At 41.2% G+C, this 24,734-nt stretch overlaps 1 protein-coding gene across 3 annotated transcripts in view; it reads left to right on the forward strand.

The window, feature by feature from the left end:
- NCALD (neurocalcin delta) overlaps positions 1-24,734 on the forward strand; it is a 404,040-nt gene that overhangs the window by 201,365 nt on the left and 177,941 nt on the right. For 2 of the 3 annotated variants that reach the window (XM_086695133.1, XM_086695132.1), the window contains exon 3: positions 14,155-14,203. The exons of the other annotated variant lie outside the window; for it this stretch is intronic. The gene's annotated coding sequence lies outside the window, so the exon portion shown is untranslated. The remainder of the gene's footprint in view (positions 1-14,154; positions 14,204-24,734) is intronic. 3 annotated transcript variants of the gene reach the window in all.

Genomic DNA, 24,734 nt, shown 5'->3' on the forward strand with positions numbered 1-24,734 from the left:
AATAAACTTAAAAAAAATCATTTGTAAACATCCTTAATTTTATCTTAGAGTATTTATAGCTTTTGGTGGGTTCTATTCAGAAGCCTCTGGATACATCCAAATATGCTCTCTGTGGCAGTGGCAGATTTAGCTGTTCTGGGGGATGTGCCTTTAACTTACAGAAAATTCAGGCTTGTGTGTGTTGCATTCAGCAGCTGACCAATTAGCTTCTGTGCAGTTTAGCCAGTATGTTGTGATGCTTTATAATATCTTTTGTCCAAACCTAGAGCTTGTCTCATTCTGGGTTTGGATTGTCTGCTGGTCTACCAGCTGTGCTCATTGTACTGTGCTCGCCCTTTGAGTTTCCCCAACCCAGCTGTGCCTACTGCTGTTTGCTTAGGCTCTGTGGGAGAAAGGCTGTCATACGGCAGATTAAACAGATGCTGGGGTTCTATCCAGATTCTACTATTTGATGCCAGTTTTTAGTACATTTGCGTGTGGCTTGTATTTTTAATTTCCTCTATGTTATGATATTTTGAAACCTTAAAAAAAAAAAACAAAAAACCTTTCTGGCTAGGGAGAGACTGTCCCTCCCTGGGCTAGCCAGTTCTTAGAGATAGCAAAAGACTCTAGGGGAACATGCCTTTGATGAGAAAACTCACCTATCCAGAGACACATCTCCTCCATCTGGCTCATTCACACCAAACCAACATCTCTCCTGCCCTCAATAACCCCAGGGCCCAGTACCAGGCAATGAGAGACCACTGCTATAGGCTAAGGCCCACTGGAATTATTCACACGAGCCAGTCCTAAACTGTTGACTCTGCCCTGCTTTGCCTTTCCCATGGAAACCCCAATAAAGACTCTGGCCTAGATTTCCCCCTCACTCCTGCTTTGTGCCTCCTGAACACCCTGAGGCTTCCCCCACGTGGCCCCGTATGGCCAGGACCTGTGAGCATAACAAACTTTTGTTTTCCTGAACATCTCCTGTGTCTGCTCTTTATGGCCACACTGACTGACCATCACACAAAACAGCACAGAACAATTTGTATTTTCACCAGTAGTGTCAACATTTGAGGGGCACATGTTGGAGTCATTTAAAATTGACCATCCTGGGACACCTGCGTGGCTCAGTCCATTAAACATCTGACTCTTGATTTGGGCTCAGGTCATGATCTCATGGTTTGTATGATCGAGCCTGGCGTCGCGCTCTGCCCTGACAGCATGGAGCCCTACTTGGGATTCTCTCCATCTCTCCTGTCTCTCCCTTCCCCCCACCTCATAAACAAACAAACAAACAAACAAACAAACTTCGAAAAGTAAAATAAAATTGACTATCCTTTTGCTTCCATATACATTTCCTGTGACCGATGATGGATCACCATTTGTCATATATATCTTCACACAAGGGTGTCGCTAAATGTCCTCGGTTCATATCTTGTCTTATGGTCAGGAAGGTCTCCTTCATCTCTAACCCAATTCCTTCCTATTGCTGCCCAAAGCAACTGATTTTCTCTGTGTCTCTGCCTTAATAATTAATTTTCTAAAAGTAATTGAGATTCACTTCAACCATGCCAACTCCAGACCATTTATCTAGGTACTGTTCCTCCTCTCAAAATTGCAAATGCAGCAGAATTTCCTGGGCTCAAGATGTCGATAAGTGTTCAAAGAGCACAGCCTCAAACTTGAAAAGAATATCAAGGGATTAAAAAATAGCATTAAGTACATGCTGACTACCACTTTCCTAAAAGCTCCATTTCTGCACTGAGTTGACTTCGAGAGAGTTGGGTCTTTTTTTTTTTTTTTTTTTTTTTTAACGATATAATGAGGAAAACACTCATTAAAAGTAAAGTAAGACTTACGATAAAGTAAGTCTTTAAAGTAAGACCGCCCTAGGATCATGTTGGCTCCTGTCACTTACTGCCTGTCCGATCTTAAGGCCGTTACGTCACTTCTCTGAATCTCAGTTTCAGCATCAGTAAAATGGGGATAATGGTAGCTGCCTCATGGTATTGTCATGAAGATCAAATGACATTTTCAGATGGAAAATACTTCCCAAATGGTAGCTATTCCACAGTGTGGTTTCTCTCTGCTGGGCTTGTTAATGTAATGCGACCGTTATGCTATACGGTGACAAGTAGACTCCACTTAATTATTACCAAACCACATTAATAAAATCCGAGTTTGTAGCTGTTTAGACAGGGTTGAGCAAAAGTTTATTATTATTATTATTTTACTAAGAAGGGATTTGCTGAGCAAATTTTTCTGTCAACTGGAATGGAGATAGGGAGAAAATCTAAGCTACTTACAGCTTTTAAAAATTGCAATAAAGAGAAAGAATTAAAAACACCTATTTAAGTCATTGAAAGGGTTGGGGAGACAATCTATTTAATGTTGCTTGCCGCTGATTCGTGTGCAATTAGTTTCTGTCTTACAAAGGCGTGCCTCATTAAAACTAGTCTGTATTTCAGACATCTCCTCAATTGAGATGTGTTTTCCTTTCAATTAATCTGAATCCATGAGTTTCTCTGACACTGCAGAAATGGAACATTGAGTCAAGGTAAAGTGCTATCTATCCATCCTGAAACTGTGGGAAAGACCTTCATTCACTAATGCTAATTTACATTGCATTTACTTTACACTATACTTATGCTAATTATTGCTGTACTCCCATTTCCTAACCCTTCATTAATTCATCGTATATTTATTGACAGTCAGTCAGTGACCTGGCACTCATTAACAGAAGACTTTTTCTTCTGGCGTCAGTGAAAGAGATAAAGCTTGTCTTCTCTAATAGTGAATGTGTGCAAGTCTCAATCAGATCTAAGCAATGATAGATGCAGGTTTAACAAGATGTTGAAAAATGACTTCTCATGCACGTTTTTACTCTATCCTTTCAATGAATAAGGACAAGAGAGGAGTTAATTATTTGACATCCAGAAGTGAATACAGGAATGACCTCACCCTTTGGCAAGGCCAGACAGACTTGGGATGGGGGTGATCACCAGGTAATTACTGGGGATCTGTAGGGTCATGTGCCTGTGCTCTGCACAGGTTGAAAGTCTGACCTCAGCCTCAGGCTTAAGGATACACTACAGCTCATTGTCATTATTAAGACGTTTTCAGGATGCAATTACTTACTACATGTTTCTATTGGCGCTTGCAAATTTTTACAATTATTCCTTTGCTAAGAAACGATTAGAAATGGCAGGACTGAGTTGGATTGTGTGTTTGTCTGCTCATCCTGATGTTGCAATTTTGATCTTTTCTTCACAATATTATCCAAATACGTGTAACCTGAAAGCTCCCAAAACCTTCAGTGACCTCTTGATGATCAGTTCTCAATACTCATCCTACCGGACTTTGTAACAGTGTTTGACACAGCCAATCATTCCTTTCTTCTTGTTCTTAAATTTCCTCTATCATTTTATTTATTAAAAACATTTTCCCCTCTGTCATTTTAATTACTTGAATTCTGTTGTAAACTCTCAACTCTTCAGTTTTATGCTAGATCCATCAAAATCTTATCTGACCCCTTGGCTTCATGAAAAGAACACGTTAATGTCATTCTTAAGCAAAATTTTTTATTTTTGTGTTTATTGCTGTTAAGTAAATATAGTCCTGTCCCCCTGTGTCGGTGCTCAAGGAGTGTTTGTTAAATTCGGGGGTGACTGTGGAAATTGGGTTTTGCAATCGTCCTCTGTCTCCTACTTTATCATTATACCTTAGTTGTCTGAAATTCTTCACCTATTTCACTTTTTTTCTATCGTGTAGTTTTCATAAGATTTTTTCTAATTATTATTAATTTTGCTTCTTTGATGTGGGTCCACTTCTTTGGTCTAAGCATCTTTAACTTCTCCCCTCTCCCCATTTCTCTAATTCATTTGCTTCCAGATCATCTTTATTCTTTTAGAAATCTTTGAGACTTCGACAAGTGTTTTTTTTTTTTATGTATATAGTCTGTTACTTTTAAAATTTTTTAATGTTTATTTTTGAGAGAGAGAGAGCAAGCGAGCATGGGGGAGGGGCAGAGAGAGAGGGAGACACAGAATCTGAAGCAGGCTAAAGGCTCTGAGCTGTCAGCACAGAGCCTGATGCGGGGCTCGAACTCACAAACTGCGAGATCATGACCTGAGCCGAAGTCGGACGCTTAACTGACCGAGACACCCAGGTGCCCCAATCTTACTTTAAAAATGTTTTCCTTTTTCCCAGTCAGCTCGCCCCTCTGTTCTTGTTGTGATACTTCCACTTACTTTAGCTTTGTCTAAGTTTGAGGAGAAAGGCCCAAGGTGATTCCTATCTTCTTATTGTGTATTTAAACCTTATCTCTTCTCTTTAGAGGCAGCTTGTAAAGCCTATTTTTGTCTCCAAAGTTTAAAAACCTGACAAATAGGCATGGTTCTCATTCCCTTCTCAACCAAGATACTTGAAAGTGCAGTCCCAGGATGCTGCCTCCAGTTCATTACTCCTGTCTTCTTCTAAGCCCTTTGCAATCTGGTTTTTACTCTCATCATCTCATGAACCCGCTCTGAGAAAAATTCATTCCTGGTTCTCTCTTGTTCCTTTTAGTACTCCTCTCCCTCGACTCCCTCCTTTCCAAAGCTCTCTACCCTCTTTAGCTCCATGACGCCATTTTCTCTAGATTTTTCCCTCCTGCAGCCCTCTTGCTCTTTTTTGGACTAATCTGTGGGCTTCTTTTCCTTTGCCGTCTCTTTAACCCTTACTCCTCTCCAGGCTTCATCCTTCCTCCTCTGTTCCTCTCACTGTGCATAATCTTTCATCCCGGGGGAATTCACCTACTCTTATTCATGTCACTACCCCCTCCCCAGGACTTTGTGCTATTTCCTCTACCATGAATGCTCCCCTGCTTTCTCTCCCTCTTACTCATCCTTCAAATGAGCTACTACTTCCTCCAGGAAATTTTTCTCCAGTCCATCCTTTGGACAAACCGTCCCCTCTACTGTGCCCCTGGAGTACGCTTGTTGACACCATTATCACAGCACACATTACATTACAAAGAAATTATCTGTGATTTCCTTAAGGGCAGGAACCGTATTTTTGTACGCTTGTGCCTGATATAGAACTCAAGAGCTTCTTTGAAGCTTCTCTCTGAGTGAGATGCAACCCTCTTCATCATCCAGCTGAGATTGTACTTCAACTCGAGATAGATTTTTAAAAATTATATTCTAGATCACTTTTTCTCTTGTTAACTTTCTATGGTATCTCTCAGAGGCCTTTCATTTGCAAACTAAATCCCTTTGATCCATTTCCTAATTCAGTCAAGGTCACTATCATATATTTACATGCTCTAGCTATGGTTTGACTTTAACCATCACCTACCTATATGATGACTCCTAAATCCTTTCAGCAGCCCTTGTGCTGTCCCAGAGTGTTTCTGTACCTCCTGCCCCTTGCATGCAAGCATTTCTTATCCTCATGCTATGGAGTTTCTGGTGCCTTGAGGTGTCTCCAACACCCAGGACAAGTTATTCATTGTTGAGGAGACAGGAACTACTTTCAAGCCCCTCATTTGGATATAGTGTGTAGGCTAGGGGAGGGGAGCAAAGGTGGGTGCTAGTGAGGTCAGCATAGAAAAGCAGTGGCAGGGTGAGAGGGGGTTTTACCAGTTTTCTGTGGCTGCTGTAACAAAATGCCACAAACGTAGAGACTTACAAAACACAAAGTTATTCTCGTACACTTCTGGGGGGTCTCAAGTCTGAAGTTAGTTTTAAAGGATTAAAATCAAAGTGGAACCAGGATAGTTCCTTCTGAAGGCTCTGAAGGGAGAATCTATTTCCTTGCCATTTTCAGCTTCTAGAGGCTCCTAGCTGAAAATTGGCTCCTGGCTGCATCTCTGCTTCCACTGCCTTCTGCTTTAACTCTGATGCTCCTGCCTCCCTCTTATAAGGACCCTTGTGACTACATTGGGTCCATGTGAATAATCCAGGATAGTCTCCCCATCTGAAGAGCCTTAATTTAATCACATGGGTGCTGTCCCATTTTCTGTATAAGGTAGCGTTTCCAGGTTCTGGGGATTAGGGCATGGACGTATTTGAAGGGCATTATTCAGCCTACCATGTGGTCCTGAGTCAGGGTAGAGATAGAAGCAAGAGTGTTTCTGCAATGGAAGGAGATGCAGAATCCTTGATTTTTAGCAGGTGTGAGGGTCAAAGTGTGTGTGTGTGTGTGTGTGTGTGTGTGTGTGTGTGTGTAGAGAGAGGGGGATGTCCTAGAAGAAAAACAGTTGCTATCGGTGCTGCTTCTAGATAATTAAAAACTAATGTCAAAAGGAAAAATTCTACATAATTTTTTGCGTGAGAGTAATAAACCTTAGAGTCACTTATATGAACTGCCTATGATTTATGCCTAAATATCTGATGGCAAAATAATATTTTCCAATTAATTAACTGGCTACACTATCATCATTTAAGTTTTGTTTTAAAACAGCATGCTCAGGTGTCTGGTCCTCACTCTCACAAAGCCAGAGGCTTTGAAGCTGGGCTTCAGGACTCTGAGCAAAGAAGAGAGAGATGTTTATAGCATGCTTTTTCCTGTTGCATCCTTTTCTTTAGAGGGAGCTGTGGTTAAAGGAAATAACGGGTTAATGGTGAAAAAAAAAAGGTAGAAAGTCCTTCATTTGAGATACTCGATGACTACAGAGAATGCACATACATCGAAGTAGATGGTCTGCTAACAAGGCAAATGGAATTAAAAGTCATTGGAAGATGTCTAAGTTTAGTTTCTCCCGAGAAGCAAATTTTGGGATCTGGATTTGAGTAGGCAAATACGGATGTGATTACTTTAGAATGTCTCCTGTTCTAGAGCTGTGTCTAGAAGGCAGCCACATATTTAGCCATCAGCACCAAACTTCCACTGGCCAAGAATCAAGATGGCCAAGAACCATCCCTGGGCTTTTCTCCTCCGTGCTCCCTGGCTGCACCTGTAGACTGTAGGTCTCTGTAGCATTGGAGAAGGCCTGGAGGCAGAAAGTCAGAAGACACCCAGGGGCATGACTAAGGGGGCACTGCCAGCCCCAGAGGAGTCTGCACTCCCCTCCATCTGCCTTCCAGCCATAACTGAAAGCAGAAGGCAGGCAGGATGTGAGCAGGGTGCCAAAGACAGGAGCTACAGAAAAATCTCTTCTCAAACGCTAGGTAGTATGCAGTGAGGACCGTGTGATGGCTATCTGTTTAACAAGAGAAAGATGTCAAGTTTCCTAATGGAGCAGGTCTGGGCTGTGAGTGAGGCAGTTATGGGGTCACACTCCATTAATATAGCTGTCACCTCCCCAAGCCTCCGTTCCTCATAGCAAAATAAGAACAGTTTCTCCTTTTGAAGATTGTTATGTCAAGTGAAAGGGGTAATATATGCAAAGTGCTTTGCATGGTGACTAGGATATGTCTATACCCGTAAATGAGAGTATTTGTGCTAAGAGGAAAATGGAAGAGACGAGAGGAAGAAGAAGGGGAGGGAGAAGAACAGAGGGAGAGGGATAAAGAAAGAAAAGAGAAGGGGCACTTAGGTGGCTCAGTCAGTTAAGCGTCCGACTTCAGCTCAGGTCATGATCTCGTGGTTTGTGAGTTCAAGCCCCACATCGGGCCCTCTGCTGTTAGTGCAGAGCCCACTTCAGATCCTCTGTCTCCCTCTCTCTGCCCACCCCCACACTTGCACTCTCCCTCTCTCTCAAAAATAAGTGTATTTTTTTATTCCGTATTTGTTTTTGAGAGAGAGACAGTGAGACAGAGTGTGAGTGTGGGAGGAACAGAGAGAGAAGGAGACACAGAATCTGAAGCAGGCTCCAGGCTCTGAGCTGTCAGCACAGAGCCCAATGCTGGGCTCAAACTCACGAACCGCGAGATCATGATCTGAGCCGAAGGCAGATGCTTAACCAGCTGAGCCACCCAGGCACCCCATAAATAAACATTTTTTAAAAAAAAAAGAAAAGAGGAAAGAAAGAAGAAAGGGAGGAAGGAAAGAGGAAGGAAGAAAGGAAGGACGGAAGGAAGGGAAGGGAAGGGAGGAAGGAAGGAAGGAAGGAAGGAAGGAAGGAAGGAAGGAAGGAAGGAAGGGAAAAGAAAGGTTATATTGATTGTCACCTGAGGCATCTGCTACAAGAAAAGCCACGCATGTTCATAGTTCTTGCTAAATAATGTCAGTGACTATTTCACAGCTCAGGACACAAAGTCTTGCACATGTTTCACTAGAGTCCTGAGTCCAGATCTCTTTTGCTTCCCACTTCAGTTCCTTGGTATTCCTTTGATAGAGCGTCTGACTTGAGATGCACTCTCTCCACTCAGGGTTGCTTCAGGGCTGCCAACATGACCTGACTAGCCTTGAGGACAAAGGCCTGACCCTCATCCCTTGGAGGTGTGTTGGTGTTTCACCCAAAGGATAAGTGAACCGTTACAGGTCAACAGCCGGGTTCTTATTTAAAGTCTAAATCATCACTGGGCAGTAATTTTTACCTTGGGATGGATTTTGCTTGTTTACTGGTCCTTGGAATACAGGTAATTCATACTTACTCTGCCATAGACTGGCTGACCTTGCAGCCCACAAAGTAATTTGGTGGAACAGTCCAGGCTGGCCTCAAGCTCAGCTTTGCCAGAAACATTGGTGCTGGGGCCACAGCCTTCTCCTGATTATGACACTGTTAAGGAGTTTCTAGTTCAGAAGGCAAAATCACTGGCAAAATCCCCCAAAAAGGAGGCGCAAAAGATCTGCAACAGAAACAAATACCAGAGCAGCAATATCACCACTTCCCTGGAGTAGAAAGATTCAAAGTAACGACCGAAGGCAACTGATATCCTGGCTACAGAGGGACACACACCTTCACTCATACCCCCACATACTCACACACCGGTACCAATGAGAGATGGTTTGGAGACAACTGTTTTGAGTTCTGTCTCAGGGAGATAGTGTAGAGCCAAGACTTCATAAAACTCAGTGGGCTGAATGGTGCTAATTCATCCTGCTGCACAGCTTTCCTGTACAGTGTTCCCTGAGGGAAGTGGCACACTTTAATGAATCTGGATCAGGGGACTTGGCTTCTCCTGACTTCCTAAACCAGATGCATGGACCCTTTTCTGCTTCCTATTTAGCATGATGTAGGAGGAGGAGGACCCTCTGATCATGGAGAAAGGGCAGACTTGAAGGATGGGAACGCACAGGGCCAGATGCACTGTGAGCTCAGCAGCTTGGAACCCTACCATTTGGCCCACATGGTCAAACGTTCTTGCAAGATTTTCAGGAGAAGGAGATTTTGACTATAAATGGTTAAGAGTCATGGTCTCCGCATCACGACTGCATTTACCCTCATGTGTGAAAACACTGGTGTAGCCAGAGGTGACTTTAGGATCAGTCTAAGAGGAAGCTGAATTGGGGATACATTCTGTTTAAGTTTAATAAGATATATTTATGTGTTTTACAGTCACTTCCATGTATACATATATCTGGTGGTTAGTTAATAAAAATATGTAGTTGTGCTAAAGTATTTTTCAGACTTTGGAACCATCTGTTCCAGGCACTTGTTTTAGCAATTCTCACGGGGAAACTCCCCTTATTTCTTTACATGGTATAGGGGGAAAAAATAAACCATAACACAGTTCGGAATGTGGGAATCCTGGATTATGAACGTGGAAACTAGCACCACTACCCTTAACTCTATCCATTCCCCAAGGATCTCTGACTCCACCGAATCCCTAACCCTAACTCACCTAACCTGGCGATGACACCGGTGGCACTTTTAATGATTTATCCCACACTCAAAATTGTGGCTCACAGGAGGACAGTGGGAAGTATTAAAGCCGAGGTCTTTGGAGTCAAATGCTGGCTCAGCCACTTGGTAGAGTGGGAGCTTGGGTGTGTTATTTAACTTCTTTAAGCCTTGATGTCCTTAAGGCTTGTCCTTAAGGGTTTTAAAATAGGAATAGGCACTCATGGAGATGGTTTCAAAGATTAAATCGGATGACTCCTATGAAGAGCTTAGCTCAGTACCAGCACATGGTTAGTGCTCAATAAAAATTCTTTACTCTGAGACTTTTCAAACCACATTCGTCCTTTAATCAGCCCCTGTGGTCACAGAGAGCTTTGAATGTAATCATCAGGAATAAACTGAGACTCCCAGAGCCAGGAAAAAATAAAAAGTTTATTGGAAGGATATTAATAGCTTAAAGAGCCGAGGGAAGAGCTGGCCAAACAGGCTTTGGGGAAGACGGGAACCAGGGCAACTGGGGGTCTCAGAAGCAAGAATACATAAACCATCCTTCTGAGATGCTGCTGCTCCGGAGAGCACAGCTTCCATTCCTTCTTAGTCTTGTCTGCTGTCGGTTTAAATGCCCAGGAGGGAGAACCAGCTGGCCTAGCTTGGCTCGGGCCCTCCTCTGTGGTCAGAGGAGTAGATGTCTGGGCTTGGCTGCCCCATTAAAGCCACAGGGAGCTAGGGGACAGTTCTACAAGGTCAGAACACTGGAGAGACAAGACTACCTGTACTCCATGGACTTCTTGCTAGTTGTCCCTAAGGACCTGCGAAGCAAATATCTCTTGACTTTTGACTTCTTTGTCAAAATGTAATTGCCTTTTGTAATAACGGAACATCATTTCTCCCATCTTTACAGGTAATCATTCCTGATTTTGCATGACTTCTATAATGATTATTCACTCATACAGTCATTTATAAATATTTGTTGAGCACCTACTAGTTGTTTACCTCAGTGAACCAAAGAAATCCCATGCCTTCAAGGACTTACCCTCTAGTGGGAGGAGACAGACAGGCAAAAATAAACAAATATATGACATCAAGCGAGGATGGTGCGAATGACCAAGTGCTAGAGAGAAAAACCATCAGAAGGGAAAGGAAAGAGTAAGGTGTATGTGCAGGTATTGTTCACATCAGCTCTTCAAGTTCCTGTGAGTCTGTCATGCAAATGTTCACATTTTGATGATTTTATTTGTTTACTTGTCTGTCATAGGTGACTAGCTGGCTTCTCCCCTCTAGGAGTGAGCATCTTAAAGGTGAAGTCATGTTGTTCATTTCCCTGCCTCATGGTGGATGCTCTATAAATGTTGAAGGAATGGATAAACACACCCCTTGGAGTATGGCTATTGCCTGATTGTATCTTTCTGCTGGTGAACCAGCCAGCCATTTTCCCACACAGGGCATTGCAGGCGGCCTGAACAGAGGGGATGATTCCATCTAGGCTCTGCCCTTGTAGGCTCTCTGTAAATGTTGCTGACTGACCAATTGACTAGGAAAGGCATTTGCTTAACCCCATTTATCCAATCTCTCTTCCCTGGAATCAGTTTTGTTTCTTTTTATTGTTACTGATTTTATTTTGTCATATCATGCTTTCTGAATTTAAGACCAGCTTTGAGCAAGAAATGAAAAAAATACCTATTTCTGACAACTCGAGTCACAGAATCATGGCATCAGAATGAATCATAGCATCTGAAAGAAGCTTAGGAGAGCACCCAGCATAAGTGAGGTTGGGCTATGAGGAACAAGGGCAATAGCAATGATCCTTTAATGGAAATTAGTATCCTATTAAATCTATTCCCTCCATACTTGATTTCCATATTTGCTGATGTGGAGAGAACTAGATTAATCCTCATTTAAATACCCAGTCTAAAAGCAGGAAACAAGAGGGGCACCTGGGTGGCTCAGTCAGTTGAGCATTCAACTTTGGCTCAGGTCATGATCTCGTGGTTCATGGGTTCGAGCCCCACGTTGGACTCTGTGCTGACAGCTCGGAGCCAGGAGCCTGTTAACGATTCCGTGTCTCCCTCTCTCTGCCCCTTCCCCACTCATGCTTTGTCTGTTTCTCTCTCTCTCTCAAAAATATTTTTTAAAAGGCAGGAAACAAGACAATAGAAGGTTTAAAATATTTTTATTCAACATTTGTGTAAAATAGAGCAGCACTGATGGCATGATTAGAGGTGGTCTCCACCATAGTAGGGTTCGTGGCTTTTCCCTTTAAACCATGAATGTTCTGCCATTGACACAACTCTCTGGTTGCAGTGGTAGCTGTATTTATACACGGTCAGCTGTGTCGTGAATATATTTAGCTTATCCTAAATGCCCCTGAGAGGATGAATATCATCTGTTCCTAGTTTAATTGTGTTTTGGAGCATGGCACATTTTTTTTTTCCCAGATGAATAAATATTAAGCCTTTTCCACTTCCTGAGGAAGGTTAGGGTTGGATTCTGATATTCAAATTACTAGAGTTATTAAATCAAATGAAAATGAACATGTAAAGGGCTATTCGATTCTATTTATAAGTCCTTGTCAGAATATGCTGCTCAGTGAAAATGGTATGTTTTGGCATCCAAAAAAACTAGATATCAACACTGAGACCAGAAACCATTGTAATCATCATTAGCATGAGTGGATGGTATAGCTGACAGATAGGATGGTTAGAAATAGTGGTGTTGATAACTAAACAATATCCTCATACAACATGTAAAACACCTCAAAGCAGTTTGTATCTGAATGCGCTCAGACTTTCATATCATAAACCTTGAAATTTTTATATGCAAACCAAAATATATAAGGTAACTATTTTAAGCACTGACACCATGAAAAAAGGATTTGCCTCAGGCTTCTGAAAAAAACAAATTTGGCCAGCTGTATTTATTTGCTCATAAAGCATAAACTTCCTGATTGGGATCCTAAAGGAAAAGAAAGGACCAACTTGAAATGGATGTCAGGGATTTTAGAGTTATTACATGTACTTTTCTGTATAAAGAGACCTAGTGTTGGGAAGCAACCACTGAGATATATAGCCTTTATTGTATGTCAAAGGGACGTACGATATGTATGAACATACAATATTGTATGTTAAAAGGGACAAATTATATTAACTCTTTGGTAAAGCTTCTACTTCTGCTTTTAGTGTATTTAATTCTCTGTTAAATGCTTGGAGGAGTATGAGTCCTTGGTGTATTGACGGAGATATATTTTGCGATGATTGGTATACCATCAAATACAAAGAAATTGGTAGAATGTTATATTTTTTTCTACCATGTCATTTGGAACACGTTTTTCTTCTTGAATTATTATAATTTTTTTTTTTTAATTTTTTTTTCCAAACGTTTATTTATTTTTGGGACAGAGAGAGACAGAGCATGAACGGGGGAGGGGCAGAGAGAGAGGGAGACACAGAATCGGAAACAGGCTCCAGGCTCTGAGCCATCAGCCCAGAGCCTGACGCGGGGCTCGAACTCACGGACCGTGAGATCGTGACCTGGCTGAAGTCGGACGCTTAACTGACTGCGCCACCCAGGCGCCCCGAATTATTATAATTTTTAAAATAACAGTGGGGGGATATTTAGAAACTCAAACAATTGCACATTTTGGTATTTTATTCCTAATAAAAGTGATACTTGATATTTAAGAATTCAGTGATATGTGTTGGGACTTTTTACCCTACATATTTCCAAAGAGGGCTTTGACCCCATTGATAGTTTGGTTTTGAAACTATATTCGCTAGATTAATTAGATTTTCTAGACTGGTACACCCAGAGGTACTAAGATGCACTTTTTTTTCCTCAGAGAGAGGTTGCAAATGCCAGAAATAAAATCTGAGAGAGCACCCTTCTCCCATGTCCATTGGCAATAGGATTCAATAGATCACAGCCCTCCCTTGAAGTCTTCCTAATCAAACCTGCTTGGCTAGGCTCCTCACAGGCTAAAACCTTTGATTAGTCCTTTCCTCTGACCTATGAATCTAATCAATACATTATTCCCATTTATGGATCTATTTTATTGTGATTCCTTATTATTGCATTAAGGCACTGTGTTTGCTAATTCTTTCTGGCATGTCCCTAAACTTTGGTATTTCTAGAAGGTGGTTCATATAATGCTCACTCTGACCTGAAAAATTAAGGCCCATATTCTTGACGATCCCTTCCCGTGAATCCATATCCTCTTCCAAGGAGTTCATAAATATCAGCAAGAGGTTAATGCCAGAGTCCCCACTGTGTTAGCCTCTGCCTCCTTTTTCTAGGTGAGTCCTTTCTGCCCAGCCCATCTCCCATTCCTAAAACGTGTTATTGACAACTAAAGCCACACCATGGGAAGCTTCCTAGAGCTCTGCCACTAAAATCTGTGGGGATGGATGACGTTGCGGTCCTTGAAGATATTTTCATTCACTGTGGTTATTTTGCTTGTTTTCCTTTAGATTATCTTGGCTTGGTCTCCGGGAACCACCCACTAGTGACTGTCAAAAAGTAAGTGGACACTTAAAATTGTCTTTCAGTCAGCTGTAAATGGAAATCTCAGTTTTGTTTAATGACTTTCACAAAAGACAGTTTCACTCAAATATTTTATCAGCAAACAGTGGCATAATGACTGAGAGTTTCATATATAGGAAAAGATAACCAAACCCTCTCTTTAAAATTTGTGGAAAGGATAATAGATAGATATGAAATAAGTAAGACACTGCCTATCACCCTTGGATATTACCTTTAGCTAATAAAGTATATTTGCAGCTACTGAGCTGAGTGGTTTGATTTTTCCATCTTCATTCCAGGCAGCTGCCAGAGTCCTCTCAAGGGGCATATTACAATAGCTTCTTCCTTCATTTTAAGTTGGGCTGTAGCCCAAGAAAGTATCTCAAATGGCATTAAGCCAAGTAATGTCTAGCACAGAATTTAGCACCTAAGGGGCACGTAATATTTGTTGGAGAATGAACGTAGGTGGGTTAATTAATTCATCAGTTTTCTGCTCTGTGTGTTCCTTACCACTGTGAGGCAATGTGGTGTACTGGTTAGTCCCCCAAATCTGAAGCCAGATGCTTGGGTTCAATTCCTAGTTCTGCCACTTACTAGCTGAATGACTTTGGCCACATGTCTAAGCCTCTCAGTATCCCACTTTTTCCCTCCATAAAATGGGACTACTAACATTACCTATCTCGTTGTTGTGATGAGCTTATTACAAGGATGAAATGAGTTAATATGTGCAAAATGCTTAAAATAACGCCTGACATATGGTAATCTCTGTAAAAATGTTTGTTGAATAAATTAAAAAATACATTAAGTGTATAGGGACATTCTAAGGTCCCATGTTTAGAGACTGAAAAACTGGTTTGGCCTAGATGCCATGACTCTTCAGTAGCAATAAACACACCGATCACCCAAATCTTGGTTTTAATACTATTTGCCAATAAAAAGGATCCAGGGCTCCTTCAAGAAATGGCTAATTTAGAACTGGGGCAAGAAATATGCAGAATGAGCCTGGAGCATCTTATAGTGCCAGAAAGTAAGGTAGTGCTCAAAGAAAAAAAAAAAAAGAAAAGCAAAACAAAACAAAAAGCACCTCACAATGGCATAACACACAGTGCATCACAAGGATACAGGAACCAACTAAAAGTGCTCCCAGTGTCCAAAGTTGAAGCAATTTGAGCAAGAAAATAAATAAAGTAGTAGTATAGTCCAAGGCATGAAATAAATATCTATTCAGATATAAATAATTGGATAAATATATGAGAAGAATAGACAAATATCCCATGCTGAAGAATTCCAAATACTGTATGTAGATACTCTGCTTTCCGTGAAGTTAACTATAACTCCCAATGGGGGTTGCACGTAGTGATTTTCTTCCAAGGAGTGAAGTGGGAGAGGGAGGGGAAAAAAAGAATAAAGTTCCATCGAGAAACCTGGCAAACACTACCTCAAGCCAGGTAATCAAGATTAACATCAACAGCGATATGTCATGTTGATAGTGGGTATCCCTGTAGGATGCGATAAGAATGGTGCTTTACCTCTGGTCCTCTTCCCCAGAACGCATTACCCCAGTCTAATCATGAGAAAAACATAGGATAAATTTCAGTAGAGGTACTCCCTACAGAATACCTGACCAGTATTCCTCAAAACTGTCAAGGTCATTAAAAATTTTGAAAGTCACAACCAAGAGAAGCCTAAGGAGACAAGACAACTAACTGTAATGTGGTATCTTGGGTGGGATCCTGGGATGGAAAGAGGACGTTAGGTAAAAACTAAGGCTATATGAATAAACTATAGAGTTTAGTAAATAATAATGTATCAATGTTAGTTCATTAATTGTGAAAAATGTCCCATACTAAGGTAAGATGTTAATAATGGAACCTGGGTGTGGGATATACAAGAACTCTGTATATACTATCTTCATAATAATTCTGCAAATCTAACACTGAAATAAAAAGTTTATTTAAAAAAATAAGGAAGTGTGCATATTGAAAAAAAACTGGTTTGGAGGTATATTTTCCATTTTCCAAGTACCAAAATAATATTTTGAAAAATGTTGAATTTAACTAATTTATATTTTGAGACTCATACATAGAGAATTATATTCTGCATTGAAGTTTTTAATTGATTAAAGGTGTACACATATCTAAAGCCTTCTGCTATATTTCTGCTGTCCTCAAATGGAGACAGAAAATAACAATTGGTAACACAAACCTTTTTTTTGCAAGAATAACTGTTTTCGGAGCTAACGTGGATTATGACTTGTGCATTAGTTATACGTTGCAGCATGACAAATTACCACAAATTTAGTGACCTAAAACAGCATATAATTATTATCCCCCAGTTTCTTTGGATCAGGAATCTAGATACATCCTAGCTGGGTCCTCTGCTTCAAGTCTCATAAAGGTATAATCAAGACGTTGACTGTGCTTTGGTCTTTTTTGGAGCTTGAGTTTTTTCTTCCAAGTTCATGTGGTTGTTGGTGGCATTCAGTTAAGGTTGTAGGAGTGAGGTACCCTGTTTTCTTGCTGGCTGTCATGTGGGTGCTCTCATCATCTAGGTATTACTCCCAGTTCCTGGCCATGTGGCTGCTTGCCTCTCACAGGCCCTGTCACAACATGGCAGCTGACTTCAGAACCAGTAGGAGAATGTCTTACTCCAGTCGGCTAAGATGGACCTAAGAAGGTCCCTAAGAAGGTCCCATAATGTAACCTTACCAAGAGAGTGACTCTCCCGTTGGCTTTGCTGTATTCTGTTGGCTAGGAGCAAGTCACAGGCTATGCCTGCACTCAAGAGGAGAGGCTTGGGGGGCCTGGTTGGCTCAGTCAGTTAAGTGTCTGACTCTTGGTTTCAGCTCAGGTCATGATCTCATGGTTTGTGAGTTGGGGCGCCTGCGTCGGGCCCTGCGTGAGGTTCTGCACTGTCAGCAGATTCTGCTTGGGATTCTGTCTTTCTCCCTCTCTCTCTGTCCCTTCCCCGCTTGCTCTCTCTGTCTCTCTCTCAAAATAAATAAATAAACTTTTAAAAAATTAAAAGGAAAAAAAAGAGGAGAGGCTCATACTAGGGCCTGACTCATTAGGGATCACCTTAGCATATATCCACTACAACAGGAGAGTTTTGAAACAGATCCAGGCATATATGAGCAAACTAAAGAGGAGAACAAACTGGAAATGCTGGCTTCTTGTTTTCAGGCAGACTGTAGCTTGAAGTAAATAAATAAATTTCATCCCCACCCCTACCCCCGTACACAAAATTATGTTTAAAAATACTCTTCAAAGTTCAAAAATATTCATCAAAGTTATCAAATGAGACTTATAATTATTTACGACGAAGGAGCCAGAAAAAAATATTTGGAGATAGCTCATAAATACATCACCATTTTCCTAACTAGTGTTTTCTTTTTTGTTAGCAGTGAAGCAATTTGGACAAAATTTTGACAACATTTCTGCATTTTAAGAAGTCTCATAAAAGTTTGAATAATATGATCTTATTTTCAACATTTTATGACTTAATTTTTTTCATTGTTGAGACTGTTTAGTGTTTTAATACTTAGGTTTTTAAATTATGTCTACTGATACTTATTTTTGTTTTTTTTTTTAAGTTTATTTATTTTGAGAGAGAGAGAGAGAGAGAGCAAGCAGGGGAGAGGCAGGGAGTGAGGGAGAGAGAGAGACAGAGAGATAGAGATAGAGATAGAGAGAGAGAGAGAGAGAGAGAGAGAGAAAATCCTAAGCAGGCTCCGCACTGTCAGCATGGAGCCTGATGCAGGGCTCGAACTCACAAACCATGAGATCATGACCTGAGCCAAAACCAAGAGTTAGACACTTAACTGACTGAGCTACCAAGGCACCTCTGTCTACTGATAATTACTAATAGTCCGGTACTGTTTAGGTTATAATTTTTACATTTTACATGTTGCTTATAAATTTGTGTATTTTAAATATATTAAATATTCATTTTCACTGATTTCTTTTTATGGATTCTGAATCCTTTTCTTATAAAATGTTAAATACAGAAATACTGCTGTCGTCATTTTGCTCCAGTATAGTAGTCACCACCCAGATTTTCAGGAACTCAAAAATATATGTATTTTTTCTGATGGCTTCTTATAACACCAAATGTTCCAGAAATCCTAACATTTAGGCATTGGAACAATATTTGCCAAATGGCTGCTTGCATTTGGAAATAAAGCACAGGTATCGTTTTTTAGACCCTGTGTCTAATTGTGGGTTTGTATAATGTGATCACTGTATCTGCACATCTCCACAGAGATAATACAAAGCTATTAGCTGATGGAACCAGAGACCTTTGTTGATTGTATCTCAGATATGTAGCCACCTTGAAGAAAATAGGCAACTTGTGGAAATGAGGCTTATTAACAACAAAGCTGAAATGAAAAGGAAATATATATATTGCAATAATTCAATGAAGAAACTCAAAAGAGGAAGGCTTTCTTGTGGCTCCTCCTTTTTTACCCTTTACCTCTTTTTCAAGTCTCTTTCTACCTACATTTCTGCTTTCACTGCTCATTCACAACTAAGCCTTAGGCTGTAAGCTGTTGGTTTCTCTTGTGCAAGGTGTACAAAGGATTGTTATTCACCTGTAGCTATTGGTAAAATAACTCATTTAGCATATAAAGGTCAAAGCTTACTTGCTTTCTTCCTCGGGGTTGTTTTCTTTGTGGGAATTAAATAAAGGGATCTTTAAAAAAATACCAAATATGTTAGAGTAAATAGAAGTAACCTTTCCTGATTGTGAAGGAAGTATTCAGTGAAAGCCCAGAAGAAGAGAATTTGGCTTTTACTGAAGGTCACAGGATAAAGCCATTCTTTATCAGAGCTGAATTTAGTGGTAGGTCTTGGAATTTGCCAAGGTTTTAGGCCCATGGTAGTCATCAGATCTCTTTTCCTCAGTATTAGAAGGGCTTAGACTTGCCTTTGCCATCAGTTTTAATATATAAATCTAGATACTTTCACCTATTACTGAAATTCTGGACTTATTTATTATGATTGGAGCAACCATTAGATCCTTTCATTTAAAAAGCTGGGCTTATTTTCTAAATAGTATCTCTGTACGCTCTGTCTTCAGATTTGGTTTCTAGACCATCTTAACATTATTTTGCATCATGGTGATTGAATCCAGGTTGGATTTCCTTGTTTGGGAATGCTGAGGTAGCAATTGGTTGTGGCCAACTTGGTCTTCTTTTGACATAAGCCAGGCATTTACCAGTTTATCTCTTTATTTGGTACTGTTCTTGGGGCCCCATGTACCCCCGTGAAGCTGAAACTACCTCCTCCCACACTGTGCTCTTCTTTTCCTGAATTTCCTATTACACATATTTTCTGTGCCTGGTCATTCCTATCTTGTCTTACTCACCCATTGTTCGCTATTGATAATTTTTCTCTACAAGGAGACTATAAGCTCTTTGAGGGCAAGGGTTTCTTGTGTTTTATGCCTTCACAAGGCTCACGGCCCTCAGCACTTGAGGCCTACCTGCCACCATGTCCCATGCCTCTAACTCTTACGCCTGATCAAAAAGTGTTTCCTCAAATCAAGAGAATTCTGTACCTTCTATTTGCCTCACTCTGTGCTGGGAGTCACAAAGGTGGGGTCAGTCAAGCCAAATGTCTACTCCCATCTTCAGACCTTCCCATTTTCCTCTCTGGACCCCTCTGCCCATTCTCAGAGCTGCCAGGCTCCTGTCCAGGCATCTCTCCTATGACTCATTCTCCAGAGCCCCAACCTCACTGAGGTCTCAGCCAAGTATGACTTTTCTTAGGGCAATCATGTTCTTATAGAGGAAGACTTCAAGGCCCCAAATGATGTCCTCCAGTGTTGAAAGTCCAGGCACTGTGATAGGGAACAATGGGAATATTTTTAACCCATTCTTGTCTGGCTTCCCTTGAGTCACATCACACAGGTAGATGCCTACTCTGCTCCCATTCCCACCCTGCCTAGGGACTATTTAAAAAATGGAAATGTTAACCTCGGTCCTTACGGTGTGAATAACCTAGCAGGAGAGCTGGACTACATGTGCCTACAGGCAGACTAGCATATAGCTTAAGAACCTTTCTAATCACATGGTCCTGGCTTCTAATCTCAGTTTTTCTACTCATCAGCTTTGTGGCCTTGTGCAAGTTTCTAAAATTTTCTGAGGCTCATTTCTTTCATCTGTAACATCAGGGTAACCAAGCCCATCCCAAGGGGCCCCTGGCTGGCTCAGTTGGTAGAGCATGTGACTCTTGATCTCAGGGTTCTAGTTTGAGCCCCACATTGCATGTAGAGATTACTTAAAAATAAAATCTTAAAAACATTAAAACAAAACCCATCCCAAGGTTGTTATGAAAGTTCGACCAGCTACAGTATAGCCATTCTTGGCACATAATAAACATGCATAACATGGGAGCCATCAGTAATAATAACTAGAGTGGGGTGCCAGGGTGACTCAGTTGGTTGAGCGTCTGACTTTGGCTCAGGTCGTTATCTCACAGTTTGTGAGTTTGAGCCCCACATTGGGCTCACAGCTGTCAGCTCAAAGCCCACTTCAGATCCTCTGTCCCCTCTCTCTGCCCTTCCCCTGCTTGTGTGCTCTCTCTCAAAAATAAATAAACATTTAAAATAATAATAATAATAGTAATAATGATAACAACTAGAGCTAGGGAGGATTGTAAGTCCAACCAAGGCTGTTGGAGGTCTGAGGCTGAGAACAAGTATGTAGAGCAAGGTATTGAAGGCGGAGAACATCCTAGAAAGGACTTCCTGTCCTCATAGGAAAACATGAGTGCTGTTCAGTGTCTGTCTGTGCTTACTTAGCCTTAGGTACATAATCCTCTGATCAGTTTGTCTGCAGAGGCATTTTTGGCTTAGAAGCAGCCTACTGGGGAGTGGAAAAAGTATCAGTGGAACCCATGCATTGTGTTCCCAACATTGTTACTGTACAGAGGATGGGTAGGGTAACTTCACCCCTTCTCTGAATTGTTTGTTTCAGACTCTGTCTCCTCCATTGGACTGTGTGGTCCTCAAAGCCAGGACCCAGCTCATTCTGTTATCCCCAGGCCACTGTTGAGAGTATGTGCTCAGTGCTTAATTATTGGTAGAGTGATGGAAAGGATAGAAGATGCTGGTGTTTTGCTGTACTACACAAGTGATCGTATAAAAGATATACTAAGACTTAATATAAGTTTATGAACATATTTTCTCTGCATGCAAGAAAATGACTCAGTCAAATGAAAGAGGGGACTAGTGTGGTTTGTGGTTCTCCAAAGCAACATTGTTTGTGGGGTCAGGGAAGAAGAAAGATGTGACTTGGGAAAGTTGCACCAGCCTTGAAAACGATGGTTGTGCTTCATGGAAGGAAAAACCAAAACCAAAAAACAATCCCTAAGCATGCGAAACTGGAAGAGGAGTCTGTGCAATCTAGCCTGGTGCCAAAAGGGACGAGTTGGCAGATTGGAATGGATCGTTGCAAATTCCTGCCGCCACCTGGCTTGTGATTTAGCACTTCTCTGAGCTTTTGTTGTTCCATGATATTTGGGCCTGAATTTATTCCCATCTTATTGTCCTTGTCAAAAGCGATGACTTTTTTTAATCTGTATGTTTTCCTTGATTCTTGTTTATACCTTGCCATCCTGCTGTTTACAAGATTGGTCTCTCACACTCTGCCTGGGGTGTTTCTATTCCTGTGTAGTTAAAAATTGCCAGAGGATTGTTTGAGCTGCTCTATTTTGAAGAATGGAAAAGCCATGTTGCCCTGTGGAATCCCAGCATGGTGTGGCATCTCCTCAGTGAAAGAGGCACACAGCTCTTATGAACTTGTGACTGACTGTGAAATTTTGCACATTCAACTATTTTAAACACTTGAGACTGCCTGTTGTGCATCTTGTTACCGAGATATAATGTCAGGTGTGACCTGTCACATGGGCTGATGCCTCCTTGGAAGTTGCCTGGAATAACATGAAATGTGATTTCTTTCCAAAATAGAGTGCCTGCCATTTTCTCCCCAGCTTTGGGTTGGAAATGATGTTCTAATGTCTTGCATCGCTCTTCTCTGTTCCTGCATCCTGTCCTCACTTTGGGTTGATTATTTCCCCCATCTGAATGGTCTCCACAGTGTTCTGTGTGATGCTCCTCTTGATGACAAAATCATGGCGGCATGTGGAACAACTGCAAGTTGGAAATTGTTCCTGTGCTTTCTTGAAGCATGGAATCCAGAAAGGTTAGGGGTTTGAACAGAAGTTGCTTTGATTACAATTGCTTTGATTATAATTACAATGGCTCCAAGCTCCAAGAGGAAATGACCTTTGTCAGAGGTGACGCCGGCCAAGGTTGGCTTTGCTTCAGATCCTCTTCATGGTGCCATCCTTCTAACACCCCCTACACTCCCTTAAACCCCCCACTCCCTAGGTATCCTCTGTTTCTGATGCCCCTGTTTTCCTCAGATCTTCCTCATCAGGGTAGACAGTGCTCCATACTTTAGCTTCCTTCCCTTAAATGCTGATTTCCTCTGATCAAAATTTCTCAGATATTATTCCTCAAGTTACTCACTGTGATATGAACATGGATGGTATTGGGTCAAAGATACCTATGCTGGGTGTGTTCCTCTGGAGTGGAAAAGAGGTAATGAAAACTCACCAAGCCTCAGATGATCTGGGTTTTTAATTCTAGTTTTGCTACTTATTAGCTGGTGACCTTGGGTTATGTTACTTACAGTTTCTATGTTCTCACTCATAAAATGTACTTGATGAATTCCTGCTAGAATATCTAAAAATAGGAGATTTTTACCTTCATGGATTATTGTAAAGCTCAAATGAGACGAAGCATTTGAAAGCTCTTTATAAATGAGAGTGATTCTGTACAAGTGTAAGGTAGGAAGGCAATAAAGTGCCTTAATCATGTCCAAAATGTCAGCTTCTTGACAGATAGTGTGAGGTAGCAGAAGGCTTCAGCCTGGCTTTAGTATTTTTGATAATCTCATTTTATCTGAGCCTCTGTTTCATCATGAAGGCAAAAGAGTAGAATCAAACCTCATGAGATTGTCATAAGGATTAAATGAAATGATGGGTGTAAAGTTTCTTAGCATAGTGCCACTTGGCACTTAGTATGTGTTTAATAAAATGTTATTCCCTCTCATCTTAATATGTCCCTTAAGAAGTGACTCTAGAGAGGGGCGCCTGGGTGGCTCAGTTGGTTAAGCGTCTGACTTCAGCTCAGGTCATGAGCTCACAGTTTGTGGGTTCGAGCCCCGCAATCTGGAGCCTGCTTCAGATTCTGTGTCTCCCTCTCTCTGCCCCTCCCTTGCTCACGCTCTGTTTCTCTCTGTCTCTCAAAAATAAATAAATGTTAAAAAAAAAAAAGTGACTCTAGAGAGTCTGGCCCAAGATTTTCCACGTGCATCAGATCTACCTGTGTGTGTGGCAGATCCAGTAATCAAGATGGTATATTTTTTTTTTAATTTTTTTTCAACGTTTTATTTATTTTTGAGACAGAGACAGAGCATGAACGGGGGAGGGGCAGAGAGAGAGGGAGACACAGAATCGGAAACAGGGTCCAGGCGCTGAGCCATCAGCCCAGAGCCTGACGCGGGCCTCGAACTCACGGACCGCGAGATCATGACCTGGCTGAAGTCGGACGCTTAACCGACTGTGCCACCCAGGCGCCCCATCAAGATGGTATCAAAGCAGCCAAGAGGAATGATCTAGTTTAAAGGTAACATTAAAGAGATGTCTATCATTCTCTAAAATGGTCATGGACTCTGATAGTGCAAAAGGTGACACGGGCTTGATTTGAAGGGGTGGGAAGGGAGGTGAATGGGGCACTCACTTTGGCACAAAATTGAAGCGGGCACTGTAGAACTCCATAATCAAGGTAAATAATGTTAAATACAATATTTTTTAAATTAAAATTCATGCAAAAAATCATGATGAACACACTACCAACATTTTACATAAAGATAAGATCAGAAACAGTGTTCTGCACAGTCATATCAGAGCCTGAGACAAAAGAAAAAAATCAGTAATTGTAATCCTGTCTTTATTTAAACCGTTGATATTTTGTTTATTGTAGATGTTTTTGATTTCCAAAAATATTGCATTAAAGTATTATTTATTTTGATTGCTGACTTTTTTGGTGCCTTTGTAAGATTGGTGCCCAAGGAGAGTGTGCTACCCATTCCATTAGCCTCATCTTGCCGCCACCCTGGGGTGGTGTCCACTCAGCTGGGAGGAGAGTTCCAGAGCGGGCTTCAGGTCCCCACTTCCTGTTTCCCCTCACCCACTCTGGGGTCCTGGCTTTGGTTTAAGTATAATTTTGTGAAAAAAGAAAAGACTGTATATCAGATGAAATTCCAGCCTTCTTTCTAATCAAGTGACTACCATGGTGAGATATACTTAGGAAAGAAAACATGAAGTAAATGGTTCATCAGGAACTTAATTGAGGTCAGAAGGTCAGCAAACAATGACCCACAGTCCAGCTGCCTGTTTTTGTAGGAAAAGTTTTATTGGCACACAGACCTGCTCATTTGTTTTTGTGTTGTCTGTGG

This window comes from Puma concolor, chromosome F2 (genome assembly GCF_028749965.1).
Source record: "Puma concolor isolate L17-30 chromosome F2, mPumCon1.1.hap2, whole genome shotgun sequence".
NCBI lineage: Eukaryota > Metazoa > Chordata > Mammalia > Carnivora > Felidae > Puma > Puma concolor.